Raw genomic sequence first — 26,404 nt, forward strand, 5'->3', positions numbered from 1 at the left:
GTTTTCTAGTATATATATTACAAGGTAGTGAATTCTTATTCAGTAAGATGGATAAAAGGGCATTTATCCGAATATGAGAGGGGGTTAGCCAGACAGAACTATCTGGAGCATTGGGAAGGGGAAGTAGTGTAGCAGTATTGGTCTCAACAAGAAAATAAAGCAGAGCAGAGAACAGGGATACACTGTCTAGGGTGCTCCATGTGGCAGGTGAATAATTAGAAGGGAGTGGGTGGGCTTTAGAAGGCAGGGAATATCAGGATCAACGGTAGTGATGTAACTGAAGCCATGCAGGGCCTCTATGATTCTATACCATTAACTGGGAGTCAAGAGTACAGCTGTAATATCCAAACATGCCACGTGTGATTGTGCCTCTTATGGAAAATAGTAAAGGAGGCTAAAGTTCCTTCAGGTTTGATGTGAAAAGAGCTAATGCATATTGCAAGAGATCAGAGTAAGAAGCGTAAGGAGGTGCATCAGGCACTTAACTGGAGCAACGACATCCATGGCATTCCAAATAAGACTCTTAGGAGTCTGCGGCTTCTTCCCTGGAGGCATTTGTAGCTTATGGGTGACCTATATCAGTCGTCCTCATTCTTACCACTCTCCCTCTGGTAGAACTAGAGTAGTGTGATCGGGTTTCAGTGCTTCCTCCTAAGGGAAACGTTCAATCGTGACTATATATCAAACACCTCTCTGGACAGCGCTCAAGTGTTTAAACTGTTGTTCAAACTCTAATCCTTTATAACAAAACCAGCTTTTCACTAACCTTTTCTCCTCCTTCTAGGCCATTATATCAGAATCAAAAATGTACCTTTTTCTGAGTTACATCCTCCAAAAACTAAACAAAGCAGCAAGAACTATTATTATATTTGATCAACTGCTATTTCTTATTAATAATACAAAATGTATCCTTAAAGCATATCAAAACATTTACCAAAAATATTCTCAACTGGCAGAGGAGTATTTTTTACATGAAAACACAATTTTTGTAAATTAAAAAGAATGCAAATTGTTATTTTCGGTTTCAGTATATTTTGTACTTGCATAAAGAATAAAGATCTTGACTCATGTAATTGACTCTCCTAGTTAAAAGTGTCAGTTACTAGACATAAGTAGAATTTTTGTTGGAAATAAAAATAATTCCCTATGGTGAAAAGGAACTCAAGTTATTTAAGAATAAAGAAAGCAACAAAACAAAGAGTAGCCATAATAGGTCTCTATCTACAAAGCATACTATAAAATGACATTTGTAGGGCACACAAATACAGTGTTGTGAATGTATATGTAATGCATAGAACTGAAAAAATGATGTGCCTGGAATTATGGCTCTCCTATGTTGTATAAATATCTTGTAGCCATGTTTATAAAAGACAATAAGAATTGTAAAGAAAAATGTAGCAGAAATACTTGATTTCAAGAAACAAGGTCATAAAAATGATAGAGGCAGACTTAGCAATATCTATGCAATCTCTAAGAATGATAGAGTTTAAAGGTCTTCTATAAACCCCATCTTTCACTTTGGGTATTTTGATAGAGCCCTCAGAACTGAAAATACAGCAATCCATGGCCTCTTAGCCAGACACTGGCTGCTTATCACAACTTAACAGAAAGTGAGATGAAGCTTGTCAAGAAAAAAATATGGAGCATTTTAGTGGAAAATCCACTAAGACTAGGCTGCATACAATTATTTGATAAATTTAAAATAGACCAGATTGTCAGAATTATTTCCCAGCAAAGACATTTCTGAATGACACACAATTGATGTGTTAGAGAAATAGCTGATAAGGGACTAGACTGCAGCCAACACTAATCAAATTCTAGACTCTAATAGCCCAAGGGAGTTCAAGCTCTTCAAGCCAGGGACACAAACTATAGCCAATTCCATCAGAGTCATTATAGCAATATGCTTATACGGGTAAGCATGTCTGCCTTCAGTTATTACAAACATAAATGATAAATGCCAACCTTCTCTCTTTCACAGCCTCTTTTAAACACCCACAGGGTTTTCAAAGCTGGGCCAAAAGCAACCTGTCCACAATTATTAAAACCTGTCCAGAATACCAGAGAAGTAGTATCTTGCCCTTGATGTTTTAAGACTTAAGCAATCTGACTTACTTTTCTAGATATGTCCAATTAGAATAAACTGGGAAACAAATGGATATATTTGGACTGCTCTTATGTGGCAGTCTTAGATCAGATCCTCCAGAAGAAGACCCTGAAATGAGCATTTGGGTAAATGATATCAAAAACATAACCCCAGGAAAAAAAAAAAACTGGAAAGGAAAAAGAGGAAGGACAGCCAAGCAAGTTGCCATCTCAGGCAGGAGATGAGCTGGAGCCCGGGGGGAAATGGCAACGTGAGCTACTTCTGGGTTGTCCTGGGCAGGGGAGCTGGACTTCCAGATTGTAGCTACAGTTTGGTCATTGGCTAAAGGTTTCCGCCTAAGAATATAAAGCACAGACCTTTGCAGCTCTCACAGCTTGTACCTTACAGCCAGCAGGCTCCAGTAGCCCAAGAGCACTCCTCTGGTAAAGTACTGCAGGTTCTGGCTGCTGGAAGAAAAAGCACAAGGAGGTGGACGTAGTCGAGGAAGTGAGGATAGAGACAGTAGGAGGGATCCAAGGATATTTGAAGAGAGCATCGACATTTTTCCCTCCGGGGGCCATCCCTTAAGAAGGATGGTACAGAGCTACACTACTTTGTTTATAATTCATGGGAGCGTCTTGACTCAAGCTGTAAGAGGGAATCGAAGCGAAAAGCCAAAGACGGGAGCACCAATATCCAGTGGAGGCACAGCTCAGTCAGGAAAAGTCACGTTACAGAGGAGGCATTTGAAAAAGGCTTTGAAGGATGAATGTGCTCTTTCAAAAGAGTATATATCATAACATTCTAGGAATAAAAGTAAGATGAACAAAACTGTAGAGCTAAAAATACATAGGGTAAGTCCAAGACATAATGAATAAAGGTTAGCTATCAGAGATAGGGACTAATGCACTCCAAAAAAGTAAATAAAAACACACTAGGAAGCCTCTTAATCACAATCATTGGCCATTGATTTGTCAGCAATAGGGAGTTATTAGGGTTCAAAGGTCTAAAATGTTGTGATTGAATTTATGCATTAGGAAGGATAATCTAGCAACCCACTACGTTGTTTGACTTGAAAAGCGTTCCACTCAGAACCCTGAATTCTTGTATTTGGGACCCAGAAAAGAGAATGAGAATGAGGAAACAAAGCAGAAGTGCAATCTATAAGATTTGACAGCTTCCGAGATAGAGAATTAAATGTGGGTATGACTTTTTTTAATCTGGGTAACAACAACAACAACAACAACAAAATTTCCTATATTTAATTGTGGAGGAAAATCAGTAGCTATTTGGGAAGGATGATAGTTCAGTCATTTTGTGTCTTTGTTTTTACACAACCTAATCATTTGCAGCTCTGATTTGAGGGAAATTACAATGCTAGAAATGAATAAATTATAAAAATAAGTCTGAGTACTCCTTTAATAAAAGGAGTAAACGACTTGGACCAACACATAGAAACAAAGAACAAAGACAGTTTTTAAACATGTGCTATTAACTCCAGCTGGTGCCTATTAAACCCATTAGTAAATGTTTCCTTGCATATTTTTGATCACTAAACATTATATGGTTAGCACATGCCCAGAAGAAACAAACTAGCGCTACGATTGTCATCGGGACAGACCAGGTAGATGTGAAACAGGGGAGACTAGAAGGGCAAACACTGCACAAGTCATGATTTGGTCACACAAGGAGTTGGATGTACATGCCCAGTTTGGGCACAGAAATAGGCTGCATTTCAGGGACTAAAATTACTCCAGGAAGATACCTTGTTAGGATGAAAACAGAGGAAAAATTTTGTGTAAGTATGTAAATATAAAAATATACATTTGAGAACTGTGGGATAATAGCACACTTCTCGCCTATCCCACCATGGGTGGTCAAAACAATTGATAAATCCTATGGTGTGAAAACCACATACCAATGTCTGTGTGATAAGTTGGACTTTAAAAGTCAAAAACGGGGGCACCTGGGTGGCTTGATTGGTTAAGCGTCTGACTTTGGCTCAGGTCATGATCTCACGGTCCGTTAGTTCAAGCCCCACGTCGGGCTCTGTGCTGACAGCTCAGAGCCTGGAGCCTGTTTCAGATTCTGTGTCTCCCTCTCTCTCTGCCCCTCCCCTGTTCATGCTCTGTCTCTCTCTGTCTCAAAAATAAATAAACGTTAAAAAAAAAATTTTAAGTCAAAAACGTAATCAAAAAATCACCTTAAAAGTATGTAAAGGCAAGATGCAGTATGGGATTAGATGTTTGCAACACATGATTAACAAAGGCTTGGGATCCAGAATACAAAAAGAACTTCTCTAAATAATAAATAAAAAGACAGATAACTGAAAGGAAAAATGAACAAGATGCTTATGTAGACACTTTTCAAAAGAGGATATCCAAAAGGACAGTAAATGTGAAAATATGTTTACATGGTCAACCTCATTAGTAAGCAAGAAAATGCCAATACATAACACTAATTTACTGTGCAATACAAGTACATATACATCAGAATGCCTAAAGTGAAAAAAGATTAATAAATAAACTCTTGGTGAGACTCTAAAGCAAGCAACTAAAACGTTCATACACCATGCATGGGAGTAAAAATTAGTTCAATCACTTTGGAAATTAGCATAGTGGTATCTCCCCAAATTGAATACACATATTTCTAAAGACTGTGTTATTTCACCAGTAGGTGAAATTTTTTTCACCCAATGAACCAACATATACATATGGCCCAAGAGACAGGTAATTGATTATTCAAAAAAAAAACCATTATGTAAAATATTCTCAAGATGAAAACAACCAGAATGTTCATAAACTACAGAATAGATTTTTTTTAATTGTGGTTATATTCTATCAATGAAATACTACACAGTGATGAAAATGAATTACCTACAGTTCACACAATAAAGTGTATTCATTTCAGAGTTTATATTAAGCAAAACAAGCTACACACACAGAGCCTTGCTTTATCATTCAATTTGTATAAAGTTCAAAGTAGACAAACCGAAAAGCAGTGTTATAAGTGAGAAGAGTGGTTACTTTTGGAAAGGAAGGAGGCAGAAGAGGTTCAGAGATGGGATGAGCTTCTTGAATATAAGCAATATTCTATTTTTATCCTTCATGCCTCAGGTGTTCACTTGGCAATATTTTATTGAACTCTGTACTTGTGATTTTTATACCTTCTTAATAAGTGTTTTATATTTCTATAAATAAATATTTTTTAAAAGTAGACTCTGGATATGAAAATATAAAAGACCATAAGTAATTTATTCCACATATATTTTCCTTTGATATGTGTGTGGTAGGTAGAATAATGGCACCAAAAGATTCACATGCTAATTCCCAATATTTGTGAATCTTTTGTTTTGTATTCAAAAAAAGAAAAAGAAAAAGAATTTTACAGATGTGACTAAATTAAGGATTTTGAGATAGGAAGATTATACATTTGGACTCAGTGTGATCACTCCCAAAGGTGCTCATGAGAGAGAGGCAGGAGGATCAGAGTCAGAAATTGATGTGATGACAAAGCAGATGTGATCATCAGGAAGAGATGTGGGGCAGAGAAGACGAAGAGGAAGAGGGAGGCAGATAGGAAGGACTGGAGGGAAGAAGGGACAGGAGAGAAATTTGAAGATGCTCTGCTATTGGCTTTGAGGATGGAGGAACGGGATGTACCAAAAAATGTAGGTGGCCTCTAGAAGCTGGAAAAGGCAAGGAAATGGATTCTCCCCTAGAACTCCAAAAGAAACACAGCTCTGCTGACCCATTTTGTACTCCTGACTTCCAGCTCTGTTACAATAAATCTGTGTTATTTTAACCCATTAAGTTTGTGGTAATTTGTTAGAGCAACAATAGCAAGTTGATAAAATACACTACATGGCGGTGATTTATGAAGGGGTTCAGAACACATCACCCCAAAATACATTACTACATTATGTTGACTGTTTTGAGTTAAAGGCAATTAAAAAGCAGCACATGCAAGAAGGAGGACACTTCGGCCTTCCTTTTTTTCCCCCCTCTGAAAGCAGGAGATAAAATTCTTCTGGGAAAGATGTCCTGATATTCTTCCCCTATCAGGAGGAAAGACACATTGTTTTATTTTCTTTTTTAAAATAATGTTTGTTTATTTTGAAAGAGAAAGAGAGAGAGAGAGGGAGAGAGCATGAGCAGGGCAGAGCAGGGCAGAAAGAGAGGGAGAAAAGGGAATCCCAAGCTGGCTCTGTGCTATCAGCCCAGAGCCCACTGTGGGGCTCAAACTCATGAACCGTGAGATCATGACCTGAGCAGCAACCAACGTCTGGATGCTTAACAACTGAGCCACCCAGGCACCCCAAGAAAGAAACATTCCTATCACCAGAGATAAGAGTCAAGAAATCTGTACAAATAAACCTTGTTAAACTAATTCTTATTTTCCTAATCATTTTTTTCATAATTACCCTAGCCCAACCCCTTTTGCCTTCTCACATTTTCATAATTTGATACTTTGTCCAACTTAATATATTGAGAGTTAATATATTAACTCTAACTGATCCTTTGGGTCTTCATGTTTTTGTGAAGGCTCTGATGTACATGCAAAAAAAAAATTAAAATATGCTTATGTATGCTTTTTTCTTGTCAATCTGTCCTACACAATGAATTGAGACATAGCATAGCCCAAGATAGTGGCTAGTAAAAGGGCAGAAACGCTAGGTGTAAAAATCGGTGTCACTTCTTCCAGATCAGAATACCCGGATACCATTCTAAGCGCAAATGCCATTTCACCCATGACTGGAATAAATATAGAACAGGGCGAGATGCTAAAGTGCTTTGAATCACAATAAGAGATGACCAAATACTGGCTTCGATTAAATCAGTTTTTAAAAAAAAGTCAGTTTCCGTTTTAAAAGATAGCAGTTTAGATAAAGATCGAAGGGCCCTCTTACAATGCAGAATACAGTTTAATGTGTGTCTCTTTCCTTCAAAAGACGGCAAATTGGTCAGCCTGTTGCTGTACCATGTTTAAGGTAGCTATTCTTTACTCCTGAAAAAGGAACGTAATCTTATTCTTTTACCTTCTAATAACTTTGCCACCCATTTTTAAGGCCATGGCTAAATAGGAAATAGCTTATTGTTTTAATATTTCAGAATATTAAAAAGCTAATATTTAGGACTTAGTTCCCACAGCTATAAACACAAAGGATATCTACATAACATTCCCTAAAATAAAAATTTTATAAAAATTTTACTGTAACTGCATCTTCATGCTAATAATAATGCCAATCCTTATTAAGTGACTTAACCAATCCACTGCTCATATAACACACAGAAAACCATCAAATTTCGAAAATCTAAAAGACTATCATTCTGAAAGTCTTGATTCATCTGACTTTAGTATATTATAAATTGTTTATTTAATAATATACTCATTCCCAACAAAACTTTTTAATAGAAGTTTATAAAGAAAATTACCCAGCTGTGAAATTGGAAGCAATACTGTTGCAGCTCAACTGAATTTTATTTTTTCCTATTTTGCCAACAGTAATCTGCACTTGCTTTTATAGTGCCTCCAACTAAAAAGGATTATCTAGTCAGAATATATCAGTACATAATAAATGTGCTTCATTTCTTCCAAGTTCTTTTAGCTGACAGCCAAAATGAATGTTTGTCTCAGTGCTGGCACCAGGGGTACTTCTGCAGAGACTATTTCATGGTCCATTGAACCCTAAAGGACATTGTTTTTAAAGGCATATTATCAGCAATGGAGAAGCAAGCCATCGGAGAGGCTATTACAGGTACTACTGAAACTGGAGTATGTACTTCTAGCTTAGTCGGTATTGTGAAGACGCCACTATCCCAAATATATCAGCTCTAAATTGTGCCTTACTCAAGACCTTTATAATTTTATACGCCTGATAAATAAGATAGCTTTATGTATGTATTTGGAAAGTTTGACAAGGTAAGCGTGCAAGTTGCAATGTCTTAAATTGTAAATACAGATGTAAGACCTTTATTTCTCATCATTCAAGTTTCAACAGATAGCCCTGCTTCTTTGAATCTTCACCTGGCCTTCCAATCACTAGAAGGAATTACACACTTGGTAATCTTGTATTTCTCCTCTGTGCTGTTGCTGTAATATGTTTAAGACATTTATTGATGCCCTTATCACCAAGCATTGTGTTGTTTGTTTATATGCACCTTCCATACAAGATTGAATTACTTGAGGGCACAGTCCAAGGATTTTCATCCTTACATCTAATGTCAAGCACGATTACTGACAAACTGAAGGAGTTTAATTTTTTTGAACATAGAGCGGCTATCAAAATAAATGATACTAGCTATATCACAAATGTTGTAGAAGGTCACACACCTTCATGTTTTATGTTTGGTAATTGCATAATTTCCTAATGTATTTTTGTTTAGCCCTAGTCTCATAACTTATTGAATATTTTCACATACAGACACACAGACACACACACATGCGCGCGCACACACACACACACACACACACACACACACAAATACATATCTTCTTATATTGTTACAATAAAAATAAGACAATTCAGCCAAATCCAAATCACTTGGCAAGAAGGGACCATCTTATTCTATTGTAAACAATAAATACATACAGTTTGCTTTTATTTTATCTGAAGCTTTTTCCTAAAGCATATATTTAACTTGACAATTTATAAAATTATTGAATTTTTGAGTTAAAAAATACTATAAACATTATCAAATTATTTTGCTTTGGAGATCACATAAACTGGCAAGATTGAAATTCCCTGATATAAACTGAGGTACAGGTGTGATTTTTCAACGTAATTAATGGTCAGCTGTATTAGTAGAAATAATTATTTGTAACTGCCACAGCAAACAAACCTTTAAAACTCAGAGCCTTCTGACAATAGTGGGTTGTTTCTGACTTAAAAAAAAAAAGAAAACAACGTAATAATATGTCCACAAAACACCTGTACCTGGATTTTTTTATATCAACTTTATCTATTCACAAAAACTTGGAATCAAGATCTACTTCATTAGGGAATGGATAAACTGTGGTAAATCCAGTCAATGGGATATTATTCTATACTAAAAAGAAATGAGCTCTCAAACATGAAGCAATACAGAGATTTAATTCAATCCTTATCAAAATACCAATAGCATTTTTCACAGAACTAGAAAAAAATCCTATATTTGTATAGAACCATAAAAGACCTCAAATAGCTAAAGAAATCTTGAAGAAGAAAAACAAAAGTGGAGGTACCACACTTCCAGATTTCAAGTTATATTACAAAGCTGTAGTAATTAAAACAGTATGGTACTTTTTATAAAAACAGACACATAGATCAATGGAATAGAACAGAAAACCCAGAAGTAAACCCACAAGTCTATGGTCAATCAATCTTCAACAAAGGAGGAATGAATATACAGTGAGAAAAAGGCAGTCTCTTCAACAAATGATGCTGGGAAAACTGGACAGCAGTATGCAAAAAAAAAAAAAAAATGAAACTGGACCACTTTCTTTCACCATACACAAAAATTACTCAAAATGGATTAAAGACCTAAATGTGAGACCTGAAACCATAAAAATCCTTGAAAAATCCTTGAAAAAAATCCTTGAAGAGAGCCTCCTTGAGAGAGGCAGTAATTCCTTTGACATCGGCCATAGTAACATTTTTCTAGATACATCTTCTGAGCAAGAGATATAAAAGCAAAAATAAAGTATTGAGACTACATTGAAATAAAAATTTCTGCACAGAAAATGAAACAATCAACAAAACTAAAACACAACCTACTAAATGGAAGAAGATATTTGTAAATGACACATCCAATAAAGGGTTAGTATCCAAAATACATACAGAAATTATACAAATCAGCATTCAAAAAAACAAATAATCCAATTTAAAAAAAGAGTAGAAGATATGAATAGCCATATCTCTAAAGAAGATATCCAGATGGCCAACAGACACATGAAAAGATGCTCAACATCATTCATCAACAGGGAAATGAAAATCAAAACCATAATGAGATATTACCTCATACCTGTCAGAATGGCTAAAATTAACAACATAAGAAAAAGCAAGTGTTGGCAAGGATATGGAGAAAAATGAACTTTCTTCCACTGTTGGTAGGAGTGAAGGCTGGTGCAGTCCTGTGGAAAACAGTATGAAGTTTCCTCAACAATTAAAAATAGAACTACCCTATGATCCAGTAATCACACTACTAGGTATTTACTCAAAGTATAAACACACCAATTCAAAGGGACATATACACCTCTTATGTTTGTTGCAGCATTATTTACCTTAGCCAAATTATGGAAACAGCCCAGGTCTCCATCAATAGATGAATGGATAAAGAATATATGGTATATATAAATAATGGAATATTATTCAGCCATAAACATGAATAAAATTGTGGCATTTGCAATGACATGGATAGAGCTAGAGAGCATTGTGCTAAGCAAAAGAAGTCAGTCAGAGAAAGACTCCATATGATTTCAATGAAACAAAACAAAGGAAAAGAGAAAAAAATGGGAGAGGGAGGCAAGCCAAGAAATAGACTCTTAACAATAAAGAATAAACTGGTGGTTACAAGAGGGGAGGTGAGTGGGGGATGGGTGAAATAAGTGATAAGGATTAAAGAGTAAACCTTTCATTACGACAAAATGAAATAAAATAATAAAAAAGAAAAGATATGGAGGACACTTATATGCATATTACTCATATTACTAAGTGAAAGAAACTAAAATGATGTGTCAATGCAGGTTCATCAATTTCAACAAATGTACCATTCTGGTGGGGTTGTTGATAGTAGGGGAGGTTGGGCATGTATACGGATAGGGGATATATGGGAACTCTCTGTCCTTTCTGTTCCATTTTTGTTGAATCTAAAACTGTTCTAAAAAAAAATAAAGTCCATTTATGAGGGGGAAAAAAACTGAATGTGGTTTTAAAATCTCTGTTCCATCTTCAAGCAAGTCATGTGGGACAATCCAGAACATACTCTCTGCTCCAATACACTGAGCTACTTCAACTCTGTATATGTTCCACATTCCCACGTGCCTCTCACCTTTTGCAAACACTGCTCTCACTGCTGGGTATGCACACTTCCCTCTAGTGCTCTTCAATGAAGTATTTGCAAATTGTTTTCCAAGACACAGGCCAGGTAGAATTAGAATCTTAGACCCCATTTTTTTTCTGGAACAAACAATTTACGCTCTGATGAAATCAGTGAAATCTAACCTGTAAATTAACTTTTCTTTATGTGGAAAGTTTGAAGCTCTCCATCTGACTCCCTGCCCATTCAGAGATTCTTACACAGACCAAAATGAGTCATCCGCATTCAAGGATAACAAACCAACACACTTGTGAAGGAAATCTACACCAGCTACAAACACTATAGTCTTAGAGTCATAAATAACATCAGACCATCTTAACATTGGACACTTGAAGAAAGCAAACAACATGAAAATGATAGACAAATCTGAATTAGCAAAGCAAGCTCAACTGGAAGAATCTACTGATGAAAGTAAATGAAGTTGTAATGTATCTGTTCACAGCAAGAGACAGAAGAAAAATATAAAGAGATATGTGGAGATAGAGCCATTGATGGGTGGACATGAAATAGCATATGATTATATTTTTGTCTCTCTGGAGTTAACAACAGTATGTTAGAGTAAACAATTTTGTTTAGAGTTAACGATTTTTGTATAACCTGAATGTTTTAAGTGCTCTTATGTTTTCCATTTTTTAGAATCAAACTATCAATAAAACATAGAAGGCCTTCATATTTATAGTTTATAACTGTTATAAACCTGAACTATGCAAAAAAAAAACTATAACAAATAGAAATGGTAAGGGAGAGATTGGCAGAAAAATTAGGGGAAAAAAGAGAAATAATAAATAGTCTTATGTTAATTAGCTTGGAATCAGTAACTTTTGTGTTTAATTAACCAATATTCAACCTTGTTTTAATGAAATTATATATATAAATATTAGATTATAACATAGATTCAATATGTCAATTATAAATATATCTTATAATAATATACATTATATAGAAATATAAAATAAATATATAGATTATATAAATAATATAAATGAATAAATATCTACAGCATATTATTTTAAGTGAAAGAGAAATTAGAGAAACCACAAAAATGTCAGTACTGAGGGGCTCCTTGGGGATTCAGTCAGTTAAGCCTCCGACTCTTGACTTCAGCTCAGGTCATGATCTCACAGTTCATGCAATGGAGCCCTGCATGGGGCTCTATGCTGACAGGACGGAGCCTGCATGGGATTTTCTCTTTCCCTTGCTCTCTGCCCCTCCCTTGCTCACTTTCTCTTTCTCTCTCAAAGTAAATAAATAAACTTGAAAATATATACTAGGGTCTCCTGGATGGCTCAGTCAGTTAAGCATCCAACTTCAGCTCAGGTCATGATCTTGCGGTTTCTGGGTTCGAGAAGGCATGGCGCTCTAGGCTGACAGCTCAGAGCCTGGAGCCTGTTTCGGATTCTGTGTCTCCCTCTTTCTCTCTGCCCCTCCCCTGTTCATACTGTCTCTCTCTCTCTCTCTCTCTCTCTCTCTCTCTCTCTCTCTCTCTGTCTCTCTCTCTATCTGTCTCTCTCTCTATCTCTCAAAAATGAATAAATTTCAAAAATTTTTTAAAATATACTTTAAAAATTTAAGTGTTGAAATTAAGAAACTAGGGGGAAAGGAAAGGAGAATGCAACTCAGTGATAGCCAGGAGATCCTGTTCAAAACTAATATACCCATATACAAAGTATGAACTTATAAATATAAATTTATAATTCACTCATTTGAAGAACTAAACCCAGGAGAAACACAGGTGATGTTTCCCTCAGGAGAGTGGGCTTTGCAAAGGGTCTTGTGAGGAAAAGAAAAGCTTTACTTGTATGTTCAGTACCTTCACCTACCGGGACAGTTATTTTTAAGTGATATGCATACGGCACCTAGATAGCTTAGTCAGTTAAGCATCCAACTTCAGCTCAGGTCATGATCTCCCAGTTCATGGGTTTGAGCCCTGCATTGGGCTCTGTGCTGACAGCTCAGAGCCTGGAGCCTGTTTCGGATTCTGTGTCTCCCTCTTTCTCCATCCCTCCCCCGCTTGTGCTCTGTCTCTCTCTGTCTGTCAAAATTGAATAAACATTAAAAAAAATTTAAGTGGTATGCACAGATTATCTCACAATTATACTGATAATAGCTAAAAATAATAAGAGTGGTAAAAACACATGAACTCTTCCGATCTTCAATAATTAGTTGTATGTAAAAAGTCTAGTCTTTTTGAAGCTGGTGCTAATTTAAATGGTCAAAGAGTTTCTAAGCTTTTATTAAAATAAAAACAAATATAATAGAGTCTACCATTTTATTTTACTTCCATACATGCAGAAGGGGGAACATGCTTAAGAACTTATATTAACCCAATAAAAATCAAAATACAAGTGTTTATATCTTATAAAAATAGTTATATCCATTTAAATGCAATAGTCAATCATAATTATATATTATCAGAAGCTGAAGACAATTTTCACAGGGACTGAAATTCTCCCTAAATCCAAGTATTCTATAAAATTCCTTCATCAGAAATTATATTTTCAAAACCAGTTATGGAGTGGAAGAATATTTGCTTTAATATGGCCGCATGGAAAGAATAAATCATTTTTAAATTTTTATTTCATTGACTATGACACTGAGAAGTGTCATAAGTTCTCTTTGTAAAGACAGAAAACCTAGACTTACAAGGTTTGAAACTTACAATGTGGGAGAAAATGACAGAATGAGTTTTGACAAATGGATATGAAGTTCTTAGTGATTTGCAGCTATATCTGGGTAAATGATTTACCACGGGCAGTAACTCTATAAATTATATGTGCATTGTAAACTAATTCTTATAAGCACCATTTGGGGGTAAAATGTAGCTGAACCTCTTCCTTTATGAAGTAAAAAAGTTTCAGGTCTTGCATTTGAGAAAATAAATGGGACTATCCTTCTAGAAGTAGTATGTTTCAACAGTCCCATTCACATGCTCTAATTTGTAATTACAATCAAGAACTGGCACTAAAAGAATGTTTTTTTAAATCATGAGTTTCCTACAGAACTAAGAAAGCTAAAAGGCTTTTGTTTTCTCTTATATAATTTGAGGAAATGGAGCAGGAAATATTTGGCAATTATATTCTTTTAAAAACCATACTCTGCAATTTTTAAAAATTAATTTACAATATGTTCTGTGAAGTGTTAATAAATCTCCAGGCTTTTTAAAAATATTTTTAGGCATACAGAGATTCCTTAGGATGCTAATTCCAGGAAAGTGTTACATACAATTTCTATTTTTTGTTCCTAGTGCCACAGATTTCCAATGTAAAATTTGAAATGTGTATTTATTGAAAAATAATAGCCACTAGCAAGCTTATAATGTACATTGTGAATGAGGATGGCCGACAAGTCAGTCAAGCATGAAGAGAAAAAACCAATGAAGTGAGAAAAGAAAAATGCTAGAAAATCAAAAGAAGAAAAGATAAATAAACAACAGCAATAATGCTATAGCAAGCACACTTTTATTTCCTGCTTCTTATCCTCTCCAATTTGTTTTTGTAAATACACTCCATACACAGTCAAGGTCTATAAACACTTGGAGTGCGTCTCCTAAAAAGGCACTGTGCTCCTTTTATTTGTCTGCTGCAGGAGTGAAGCCTGTCCAATCAGTCCAATATTTGCAGTGTGGTTAGTGTGACCATTCTTCTGGGATTTCCAGGGACTGTCACATTCATACCTTTTGGTCCTGTGTAATGAATAGTTCCCCTTTTTACTCAAAAAAGAATTCTGAGTTAGGTGATACATGATTGCCCTACATACTGAAGATTTAACTAAGAAAAGCTTACTTAATAATAGTCACATCAAAAAGAATCACAATCATAACTTTTTTGTTGTAAGGTAGAAAGATTTTTAAAAAACTGATTTAAGAAATTTGTTAAAATGGTTGACAAAACAAAAATTTAGAGGCCTTTTGGCTTTAAGTATGACTGCAATCTAGAACCTTTAAAATGTCATCAGGTCTCAGAGGGCGTGTGTGAGAGTGTGAGAGTGTGTGAGTGTGTGTGTGTGTGTGTGTGTGTGTGTGTGTGTGTGTGTGTATGTTGCAACTCGGCTTTCTTAAGTGGTTGGTTTCATTCTTAAGCAGGTCCATGAACTGAGGTGGTAAAATGTCTGTCCAGAACTAAACAACCATACCTTTATGCTTCCAAGTTCAACATAGAAAAAAAGGCCATTTCTCTCCTTTGGAATTAACCCTTCTTGGCTTAAATTGGACCCTATGCCTATCCTCCGATGAATCCTTGTGGCTAGGGATAATAGAGTGGTTGACATAAGCCCCAATGCAGGTCCTACCACAAGAATCAGTAGTAAGGTCAAGATCACACAGACATGCACAGAGAGTGAAGAAAAGTGACTGCTATCTAAACCTAAGGAAAATAAAGATCAGTCACCAGAATGGGAAATGGATACCAGGTCATCAAACAACAAATGCTCATTTAGGCAGGTACACATCCACCTACCTGAAACTTCAAAGTTCATTTAGAATCTAAGGCCAATTTGGGGACAATTTATTCTAGAGCAACAGTTTATTGAATCTCTTATTATTCCTCCACCATTAATATGACCTAGTTACCCTCTTACTCTCTTTTTCACAAATTTCTCTCCAAACCTCCTGCTACAAAGTAATATACTCAGTTACTCCATAATTCCAAGAATACCACCCCACTGAGTTCAATAAGTACCAATAACCAGGTGTCAATAAGAACAAAGCCAATTTAATCAGAAAACCACCTCTGGCAACAGCCTTGAACAGGAACAATAAGTGGAGCCATATCCCTTAGGAGAAGTAGGTAGAGAAGTATTTCAATTTAGACATATAAATACATAGATTATACATAGATGTTTATAATTCTTTATATATTAACATAATACATCAAAATGTCTAGAAAGTTACATATCAAGATAACAACTTTTGGACGGAGGCTTGGAATTGAGGATAGTAGTCACTCATCAATTGCAAAATTAAAAATTAATCCTCTATCCTTGTGCTATATTAAATACACATGATGACAGTTGGAAACATAGTACAGGTAGAGAAAACAGGAAAGACAAATTATTTCCAAGCGAATTTGCATTGGTTAATTGCCTTTACTGGCAAATTCAGCTTCAGAAGAGAAAGCTGGAAAGGGGTAATAGAAAGCAATGAAAGATTCTCTAAACCTTACTCATGTTAAAATAAGGAACATAGATAAAGCTCTCCGGCCACTTCAGAATTATCGACTCATTATTCTATGATATTTCCTTTATCAACGCACATTTCTGTTTGTTGTTACAAAGACAATCATGAAGGGGTGCCTGGGTGGCTTAGACAGTTAAATGTCCAACTTCGGCTCAGGTCACGATCTTGCAGTTCATGGGTTTGAGTCCCTCATCAGGCTCTGTGGCTGAATGCTTGCTCAGAGCCTGGAGCCTGTGCTTCAGATTCTGTGTCTCCTCTCTCTGCCCCTCCCCTGCTCATGCTCTCTCAAAAATAAACAATAAAATGTAAAAAAAAAAATTTACAAATACAATCATGAAAGCTACTGCTGTCTACACTTTATTCTTACACAATATGTAAACACACATACTTGCATTCATATTTTTCATTCTTTTTTGATTACACATACCAGTTATCTTTAACCCATCATTTTCTCTCTTGTGCATTTAAGCTGCTCATAGATATTTTTTTTAATCTTACTCCATTTGTTAACCCTCCCATTTGTGATAGGCAGAAAAATAGTCTCATGAATAGTCCATGATTAGTTGACTGAGGAAAAGAAAACACGGACCCTGCTTACAGATGGTTCAGGCAGGCACCACCTGAAAGTAGAAAGCTATAGCCCTACAACCCATTTCAGGCACTGCACTGAAGGATAGGGCAAAACGAAGCAATACACTCAGTTGTTTATTTTTCCTAGAAGAAGAAATGAATAGACCTACAAGTCTATTCAGGTTCACAGGCTGTGTCCAACCGTTTGGGTAGATGGTTCAAGGACTTAGAAGGAAAATGACTGGAAAGTTGGTGAAGAGGAGGTCTGTGGATGAGGTATGGGGATATAGCTCTTTAAGGGAAAAAATATAAGGATATTTGGCTCCCATGTGAAGACTCACCCAGAATCACTTCAGCTCAGAAGGATTTTAATAATCAAATGACTAGGATGACCTCTCTGTGGATGTCAGTGAGCCACTTTTCCAGCCACACTTGTCATTGCTCAAGGGGCTAATGACCAAAGCAGCCATGGTGGAATGGATGAAGGTTATATACGGGCTTACCCATATGAACTTCCATTCATCAAGACTGCTTTGGCTAAATAAAGCCACTGTTAACTGCCTAATCTGCCAGCAGCAGAGACCAACAGAGTTCCCAACATGGCACCATTTCCTGGGGCAATGTACCACCACTGCCAGGTATCTGGTGACAGGTTGATCATGTTAGTTTCTGTCACGGAAGGGGTAGGATATTTTTTTATTATTTCTGAAATAGACGCTTACTCTATATGGATCTGTCTTATCTCTATGCAAACTTTATGCTAAAACTACCATGGACTTACAGAATGCCTAGTTCGCCATTATGGCATTCCATATCATTGCTTTTTGTCAAGGAGCTCATTTAATAGTAAATATAACAATAGGCCTTTGCTCATGTAACTCACTGGTCTTACCGTTTTCAGGTTACATCATCCTAAAGCATCTGGCTTGATAGAATGGTAAGATGATATTTGAAGACTCAGTTACAGTACAAGCTAGGGTAATATTTTCCAAGATGCCGTGTGTGTTCCAAATTAGCAGTCAATACATGGTGCTGTTTTTCTCACAACAAGAACTCATGATCAGGAATCGAGAGGTAGAGATGGGAATGGATCCAGTCATTATTGTCTGCTGATGATCCACTTGCTAGTGGTGATTCACTAGCAAAAATTTTTGCTTCTCATCTTGGTCACCTTAGGTTCTGCTGGTCTAGAGGTCTTAGTTTCAAATGAATGAATGCTTCTACCGGGAGAAACAATGATTTCACCGAGTTGCGAGCTAAAGTTGGCACCAGGCCAGTTTGGACCCCTTATGCTTTTTATTTCAGAGGCAAAGAAGGAGATTAATGTATTGTTAGGGTGACTGATTCTGATTACCAAGGGGAAACTGAAATGCCACTTCCCAGTGGAGCTGAGAGTATGTCCGAAATACAGGAGATCCCTTAGGACATCACTTAGTACTATTGTCCTGTGATTCGACAATGAAAAACTATAACCTAATTTGGACAGGACTACTAAAGTCCCACACCCTTTCACAAATGAAGATTTGGTCAAACTACCAGACAAAAAACCACAACCCACTGAGCTGCTTTTGGAAGACAAAACCTGTATGGAATAGATGGTGAAAGAAGGTAGTTATAAATAGCAGCTATGATCACATGACCAGATGAGGAAATGAGAACTAGCACGGTTATATTTTTCCACATATTATGTATAAATATGACTATATATAAACATATTAACACATATAAATATATATGATTACCCTAAATAATTTATGTGGCCTGATTCAATCCGTTGAAATGTCTCAAGAGCAGAACTGACGTCTACCTGAAGAAGGAAACATTTCTCTTGTAAATAGCAGCTTCAGCCCATACCTAAACCTCCAGACTGCCCCTTCTGACAGTCTGCTCTACAAATTTCAGACTTTTGTAGCCCTCACTAATCACATAAAGCAAGTCTTTAAAAAAATACCTTGTAATGTGTATCCCCTACTGGTTCAGCTTCTCCATGTGAGACTGAACTGATACTCTATGTTTTCTTAAATGTAGAAAACTACACTAAAATCCCACCACTTCATATTGTAAGCTGCACTACAGCTCTCTGCCAGTCCTCATTCTGAATACTCATATCAACAGACAGAGCTTGAAACATGGATATACTTTGTATATTTTCCTTGAGAAAAATGAGTGTTATTACAGAGTATAAACGAGACATGTGTAGAAACAGCATCCTTAAAAAGGGAAAACCAAGAAATAAAAGCATAATTGAACACAATATTATGCTAATAGTTCTGTGTTTTACAGGAAACTATGAAGGATATTTTTCCATTAAAAATAACAGGAAAAATTGATAAGCAGGACTTCATTAAAATTATAAACTTTTGCTCTATGAATCACTGACAAGAGAATGAGGAAACCACAGACTAGGAAAAAACATTTACAAAAAAAACCCCATATCTGATAAAGGACTATTATCCAAAATACACAAGGTACATTTAAAATTCAACAATAAGAAAATGAATAATCTGATTTAAAAATGGGTAAAAAACCTGAACAGACACCTCACCAAAGAAGATACACAGATGGCACATAAACATATGAAAAGATGTTCAAAATCATATGTCATTAGGGAATTGAAAATTAAAACAGTGAGATACCAATATACACCTGGTAGAATAGCAAAAATCCAAAACACTGACAACAAATACTGGCAAAGATATGGAGTAACAGAAATGCTCATTCATTACTGGCGAAAATTCAAAATGGTACAGCCACTCTGGAACAGATTTGGACACTTCTTCACAAAACTAAACATACATTTATTCTATGATACAGCAATCATGACCCTGGATAGTTAGCCAAAGTCATCGAAAACTTGAGTCCACACAAAACCCTGTATGTGCATGTTTATAGCAGCTTTATTCATAATTGCCAAAACTGGAAAGCAACCAAAATGTCCTTGAGTAAGTGAATGGAAAATAAACTGCTATACATCCAGAAAATGCAGTATTATTCCACACTAAAAGGAAACAAGCTATAAAGACATGAAAAGGCATGGAAGAATTTAAATGCATATTACTAAGTGAAAGAAACCAAATTGAATGGTTATATACTGTACAATTCCAACTATGTGACATTCTGGAGAAGGCAAAGCTATGGAGACAAAGAAACAGTGGTTACCAGAGTCTAGGAAAGCGGCAGGGATGAATAGATGGAGCAGAGAGGATTCTTAGGGCAATGATACTACCTTGTATGATACTGTAATGGTGGATATATGTCATTAAATACTTGTCAAAATGAATAGAATGCATAACAACAAAAGAGAACCTTAACATGAACTACGAACTTTGGGTGATAATGATGTGTCACTATAGGTTCATGACTGCTACAAATCTATCACTCTAGCAGGGAGTGTTTATGGTAAGGAAAGTATGCATGTGTCGGGACACAATGTTATAAGAATAATCATAAAAGAATAATACATATATATATATATGAATAATATATAAGAATAAGGCTAATAAGTCTTTAAAAAAATCTCTTTGAGATTTTACCACTATCACTAAAAAGTATTCTAAATGTATAAAAAATTAACCATTATCAAGTTATTAAAGGTAGGGTGGATGGGTGAAGCTTTGTTCTTAATTATAGATCCTCCTTAATTAAATGACCAGCAAAATGCAAATTCATCTAAATTTGCACCACCTGAGATTTCATTATGAATTCGTGAACTTTGTTATCATGCCGCATTGAATTAACCATTTTGGCAAACTTGAGATAGAAAAATAATCAAACTATCCACTAGACAAATCACTATATCCACTATAAAATACTATGACCAACATAATATAAATGAACTTCATTAAAAATATATTATGTTGTGAACTCATATTAAGTTACCACAATGAGATTGTCTAGCTAACATAATAAGATGATCTTTATATATAACACATATATTTAGATGTCAAAAAGGATCTTAAAAACAAAAAATTATTTTTAAAGTATCCACCTTATTTATCAGGAATCATATTTCAGTATAAGCAAAAACTTAGTGGAGTTTGCAATGCTGTAAGAATGTGACATTTATAATAAAATGAATCTTTGCTTGGATAGAGAGAGTATATTGAATGTTTTGGTTTAATAACCACAGTGTCAAAAAACTGATTATTAAAAAAAAAAGGACCTACCAGTAGCAAAGATGTCAGCAATGAACATTAACACAGCACATGGGAGACAGCTCATTGCAGCTTTACGCGAAACATGAGTAAAAGGGTCTATTACTTTTTTACACTCCTAAGATTTTAATCAATCCCAAAGTAAACCATATCATAATTCACTGCATCAAGGACCTCTAACCCACATATATACCTTATTGGAATCAATTTCATTCTTGACACTCAGTACGTGACTAAGTCTTACTCACTTCTACCTGCTCTTTTCAATTGTCAGCAACCTATCCAAGTTGTAAGACCCACAAACCTGCCAGAATTAAAAGGAAACAATGACACCAGCCTCTACTTAACACCTTTCTGTACTCCTATAAATCATATATACAGTAGCAGCCATGACTTTTATTGTACAATAATGAGTTCCTAACTATGACGGAATAGGAGAGGAAAATTAAAATATCCCTGAAATCAGAACTCATTGAACAGAGGTAAATAAGTCCATTGTAAAAATGACTATGATATATAATTTTTCTTTGGAGCCTCTCAGGGCTATTTTCAAAGATTTTATGTTCATCTTTGATATCTCTGGTCTTCACTAAAAGCTAGTAGAGATAAGTCAACCCTGTATGTCCATCCCATCCTTTTTCCCTCAGATAACCACATATACAAATCCCTCCTCTATTAGAAAAAAAAAAAAAACAAAACACCTTTTTTCCAATTCACCTACTTCCATAGTGAAAAACAATAGGTTATAAATCATTTTATTTATATATAACAATTTGATATATTAGTCTTTATATTTCAATAGAATAACATGGTATTAATCCGAGAAATAATATAGTGGGTGGACTCCCGGGCAGAATGACAGCTGGGTCAAAGTAATATTTTTGTACAGAGTGACTTCCATCATGCAAGACAGCAGCTCATGTTTTATAATATTGACAGGAGAAAGTATTTTTTTAATTGCATAAAGTTTATTTATTTTGAGAGAGATAGAGACAGCATGAGCAGAGGAGGGACAGAGAGAGGGGGAGAGAGAGAATCCCAAACAGGCTCCACACTCAGCGCAGAGCCCAACGCGGGGCTCGAACCCACAAAACCATGAGATCATGACCTGAGCCAAAACCAGGAGTCAGATGCCCAACCCACTGAGCCATCCAGGTGCCCCTTGACAGGAAAAAGTACTTTTCATCCTTTCTCTAACCTCAAATAATTTAGATTTCTCTAGTTATAACCTAGGTTAATTCTCTTCAAAGTGGTGTGTGAAAGACAAGCCACTGAAATGTGGACAAAATACATTAATTTCCTGCCCCAGTGTATCAAGCACTATATTACAGACTACCTTAAACTTAGTGATGTAAGACAACAATCATTTATTTAGCTCATAAATGTGCAATTTAGGCAGAGCTTAATGGAGAGAGCTTGTCTCTGCTACATGGCATTCGCTGGGGATACTCAAAAGATGGCAGGGAATTAGAATCACCGGTCAGATTCCTCACTCACATACATGACAGCACAAATAATGTCAGCTAGCACTTGGACTGGGGCTTCCAGAAAGAATATGTACACATGAACTGCTAACAAGGTAAGTGGGATCAAAAAGGAAGCATCCTTTGAAGAGAGAGAGAGCTAGGGGGAAGCTAGATTGCGTTGGAAGTCACTTCCTGAGCACTCACCTAGTTGAAGCAGTCACAAAGCCCTGCCACACTAAGCAGAAGAAGGCATAGACTACACCTTTTGATGAAGGCATGATAAGGTTCTAGGAGGGTATGTAGGATAGGAAATATTTTTGTGGTCATCCTTCAAAAATGGAATTGACCCTTCATACTTAATTTTAGCAAAAATAAAGTAGATAGTTAATATTACTAATATTTCATATGACACTTAATATGGTGCCCTCTCTGAGTTCAGCCTTGATGTTAAAGAGGACATGTTATTTACTATCAGGGAATTATCAGGCAGGAAGTGTGAAAGTTCCAGAAGACAGATGCTGAGAGTAGTGCCCTTCCTTTTTTCTTCCTTTCTAGCCAAATATTACATATTTGTGTCCCTGATTAAGTAGTTTTACATATACTATTAACCTTTTTTTAACTAAATTATTCCTTACAAAATGGACCAGTGATAATCTCTAAGCTGCCTTGGTTCAACTCTTGTCTTCTTCCAGTCTTCCTTCTACAATAATCTTTATAACACAAATATCTAATATTTTTTCAATACATTGAAATGAAAAATTCCAGGGGCACCTGGTGACTCAGTTAAGCAACTGACTCTTGGTTTCGGCTCAGGTCATGATCTCACGATTTGTGAGTTCGAGCCCTGCATTGGGCTCTGCACTTTTAGCACAGAGCCTTCTTGGGATTCTGTCTCTCTCCCTCTCTCTCTACCCCTGCCTTGCTCAAATTCTCTCTCTCAAAATAAATAAATAAACTTTAAAAAAAAAAGAAATGAAAAATTCCAATGTGTCTATGCCTTTTAGGAAGTTAATACTCATTAGATTGTATATTAAAATTTTCTATCTCAACCTTGACATCATATCCTTCTTGAGTTTCATGAGTTATTACTCTTCCCTGTTTTCCAGCCATATAAACTTCATTTGAATTCTAAATTTTTAAAATTTCCCTTCTATGATCTTCTGCATTACCAAGTAATTTTCATCCTCTATGACAGCTCAAGGTTGGCTTTTCTTCACTAAAAAAATTTCTTGGAATGGAAAGAAATGAGTCCATAAATTGAAAGCGCTCAATACATGCTAAAAAAGGATTCATATTAAAGGTCCTCTCTCACCCAAAAGAGAAAAAAGGCAAAATTTCTGAACCCTAATGGTAATGAATAATCTTAAAGTTTCCACTTACCAAAAATCACTTCTGTAAGTTAGGCTAGAGTCAGAGTAGTCTTTGACTTATCAATGGCCACACTAGACGCTAGAAGACTGTGGGAGAGAGTCTTAAAAGTTCTGAGGGAAAATAATGTTCAGCATAGATTTCAAAAATCAGTCCTATCTAGAATTCACATTTTGAAGTGAAAAGACGGATATTTAGATACAGGATAGTGTTCAAGAGTTTCAAAATCACACATTATTCCTAAGGGAAGATTCTCTAGAATTGGTATCCATGAGACCACACTACTCTGTTTTTCTCCAACTTCTAATTGCTCCTTCTCTTTCTTTGAAGGATAATCCTTCTTTATGGAAACATTAACATACGCTGTGTGTGCATGTTAATTTTTTAAATCTTTTTCAGATAACTATCACTCAAAATATTCATCTGTTAATATACATACACATGTAAACCTGTACTAATGCAAACATATGCTCATATCTAACAAAAAATCTTAAATTCAGGTTTTTAATTTGAAACTAGTCACAAAATGAGATAGTAAAATGAGTCTTAAAAAAAATTCAGGCTTTATTTTGTATTTAATTTATCACGTGAAATAATATGTCTAACCAAAATCTTTCCCTTTTAAAATCATGTCAGGAATTAGAAAAAGGAGGAATTGGTGTCTTCTAATCACAAAACTGTCCTTTGCAAGCTATTAAATTTTGGAAAGGTTATCAATCTTCTCATATTTTCTCATATTTAATATTTGAATGATGATAATAATTACATCATGGGCTGATTGGGAAGCTTAAATGCCACCACATAACATAAAATGACCAGATACAATTGGTGCTCTAAAAGCATTTGTTATCACCTTAGCTTGCCCTATTTCTTCCCTCAGTCTCAGCATAAATGGAAAATGTGAGATAGAACTTAGGAAATAAATATTCAAAATGGAAGATCCAAGCTAGAAAGAGTGGAAAGTGAAAAGTCAAGTTTATCTGGAATGTGGGAATGCAGATAAAGTGATTTTATTAACCATCATGTATATAGAATTTTGGGGGTAGAGAGTAACACCTAAAAAGTAAATTTTAAAAGCTTTGTTCTGTTTTGGTTTTTTTGGTGGCTTTTTTTTCTTTTCTTTGTTTTTTTTTTTTTTTTTTTTTTTGCAGAGAGAGAGTATGAGCAGGAAAGGGCAGAAGGAGAGGGAAAGAGAGAATCTCAAGCAGGCTTCACCCATACCCAGTGCAAAGCCCAATGCTGGGCTCAATCTCAAGACCATGAGATCATGACCTAAGCCAAAATCAAGAGTCAGATGCTTAACTGACTGAGCCACCCAGGCACCCCCAAAATTTAACTTTTTAATGTTCGGTGAAATTTCAGAGTGACCTCTCATGGAAAGCACCCTAAGATAGATTAAACGCAACTCCTCATTTTCGACAGGAAAAAATCCAAATCCAAATGAGTGAACTGAATTTTCTAAGGTCCACAGCTAACAGCTAGCAAAGGAGGGCTCAGAATCCACCATCTCCTGAATCACTGCTCCATTTATAATAGAACAAACTAACCTTGTATTTTTCTGAACACTCAGAGATTCATTAAGTAATTTAATTTTGTTTATACTGTGCTAAAATTAAGTCAATACAGCACCTTAATTCTCTTCAACAACATTTTTTCAGTGTAGACCTCTGACTCCTCCACCTTGATCCTTGAGGAAATCTACCAATGCTTGCATGACTTGAAACCCAAGCCTCATTGCTGAGTAAGATCACTGCAGCGTAAAATACAGCCTTTGAGAAGCATCCCCAGACAAAAACATCCCTTGCAGCAAGAGTCACTCTCACTTAAATTTATTCCTGATGTTCAATATAGTTTTCCACAATGATTTCAATTATCATTCCATATCTACATTTAAAGAAAATCATAGTTATGTGACTTCGCGAGGGAACTTGTGAAAATCATCAATTTCCCTATTTGCAAAAGTCTGTTAGCTTCACCTCGGGATTCAGTTGGAAAAGTATTTTGAACTGCTAGCTGTTACAACCCATTGTCATGTTTCCTAGTCACTGAAGCAAAGCTGTCCTAAATGAAGACAAAGTAGAAACATTACTCCTGTCAAATGAAGTTACCGGGATCTGACAGAAGCTGTTATTGCCTTAGCACCAAATCTCAAAGTCTTCTATGCATGATCTGTTTCATTATTGGAACCTACAGTCATGGGATTTTTTTTCTTCCCATAACAGCTAAAAAGTATTTTGTTTTATTCACCTAGGTATAATGATGGGATTAACAGTCTGAATCCAAAAGATATCATCAACAGTGACATTGCCATTGATGTCAGTGTGGTCAGGACAATAACCCTAGCAGCTTAGTCACAGAGGTATCATTATCGTATTTTGTATGAGGAAAACCAGACTAGTGAGCATATAAAAAGAAATACCTGCCTTCGAGGAGATAGGAAAATTTTTGTAGTTGGAGTAAATGGAAAGTAAAAGTTATCTGAAATAGATTACTTGGAGCTCTCATAATGA

Source organism: Lynx rufus, unplaced genomic scaffold (genome assembly GCF_022079265.1).
Source record: "Lynx rufus isolate CCGP_SWC_20201006 ecotype Redwood Valley unplaced genomic scaffold, mLynRuf1.p SCAF_5, whole genome shotgun sequence".
Lineage (NCBI taxonomy): Eukaryota > Metazoa > Chordata > Mammalia > Carnivora > Felidae > Lynx > Lynx rufus.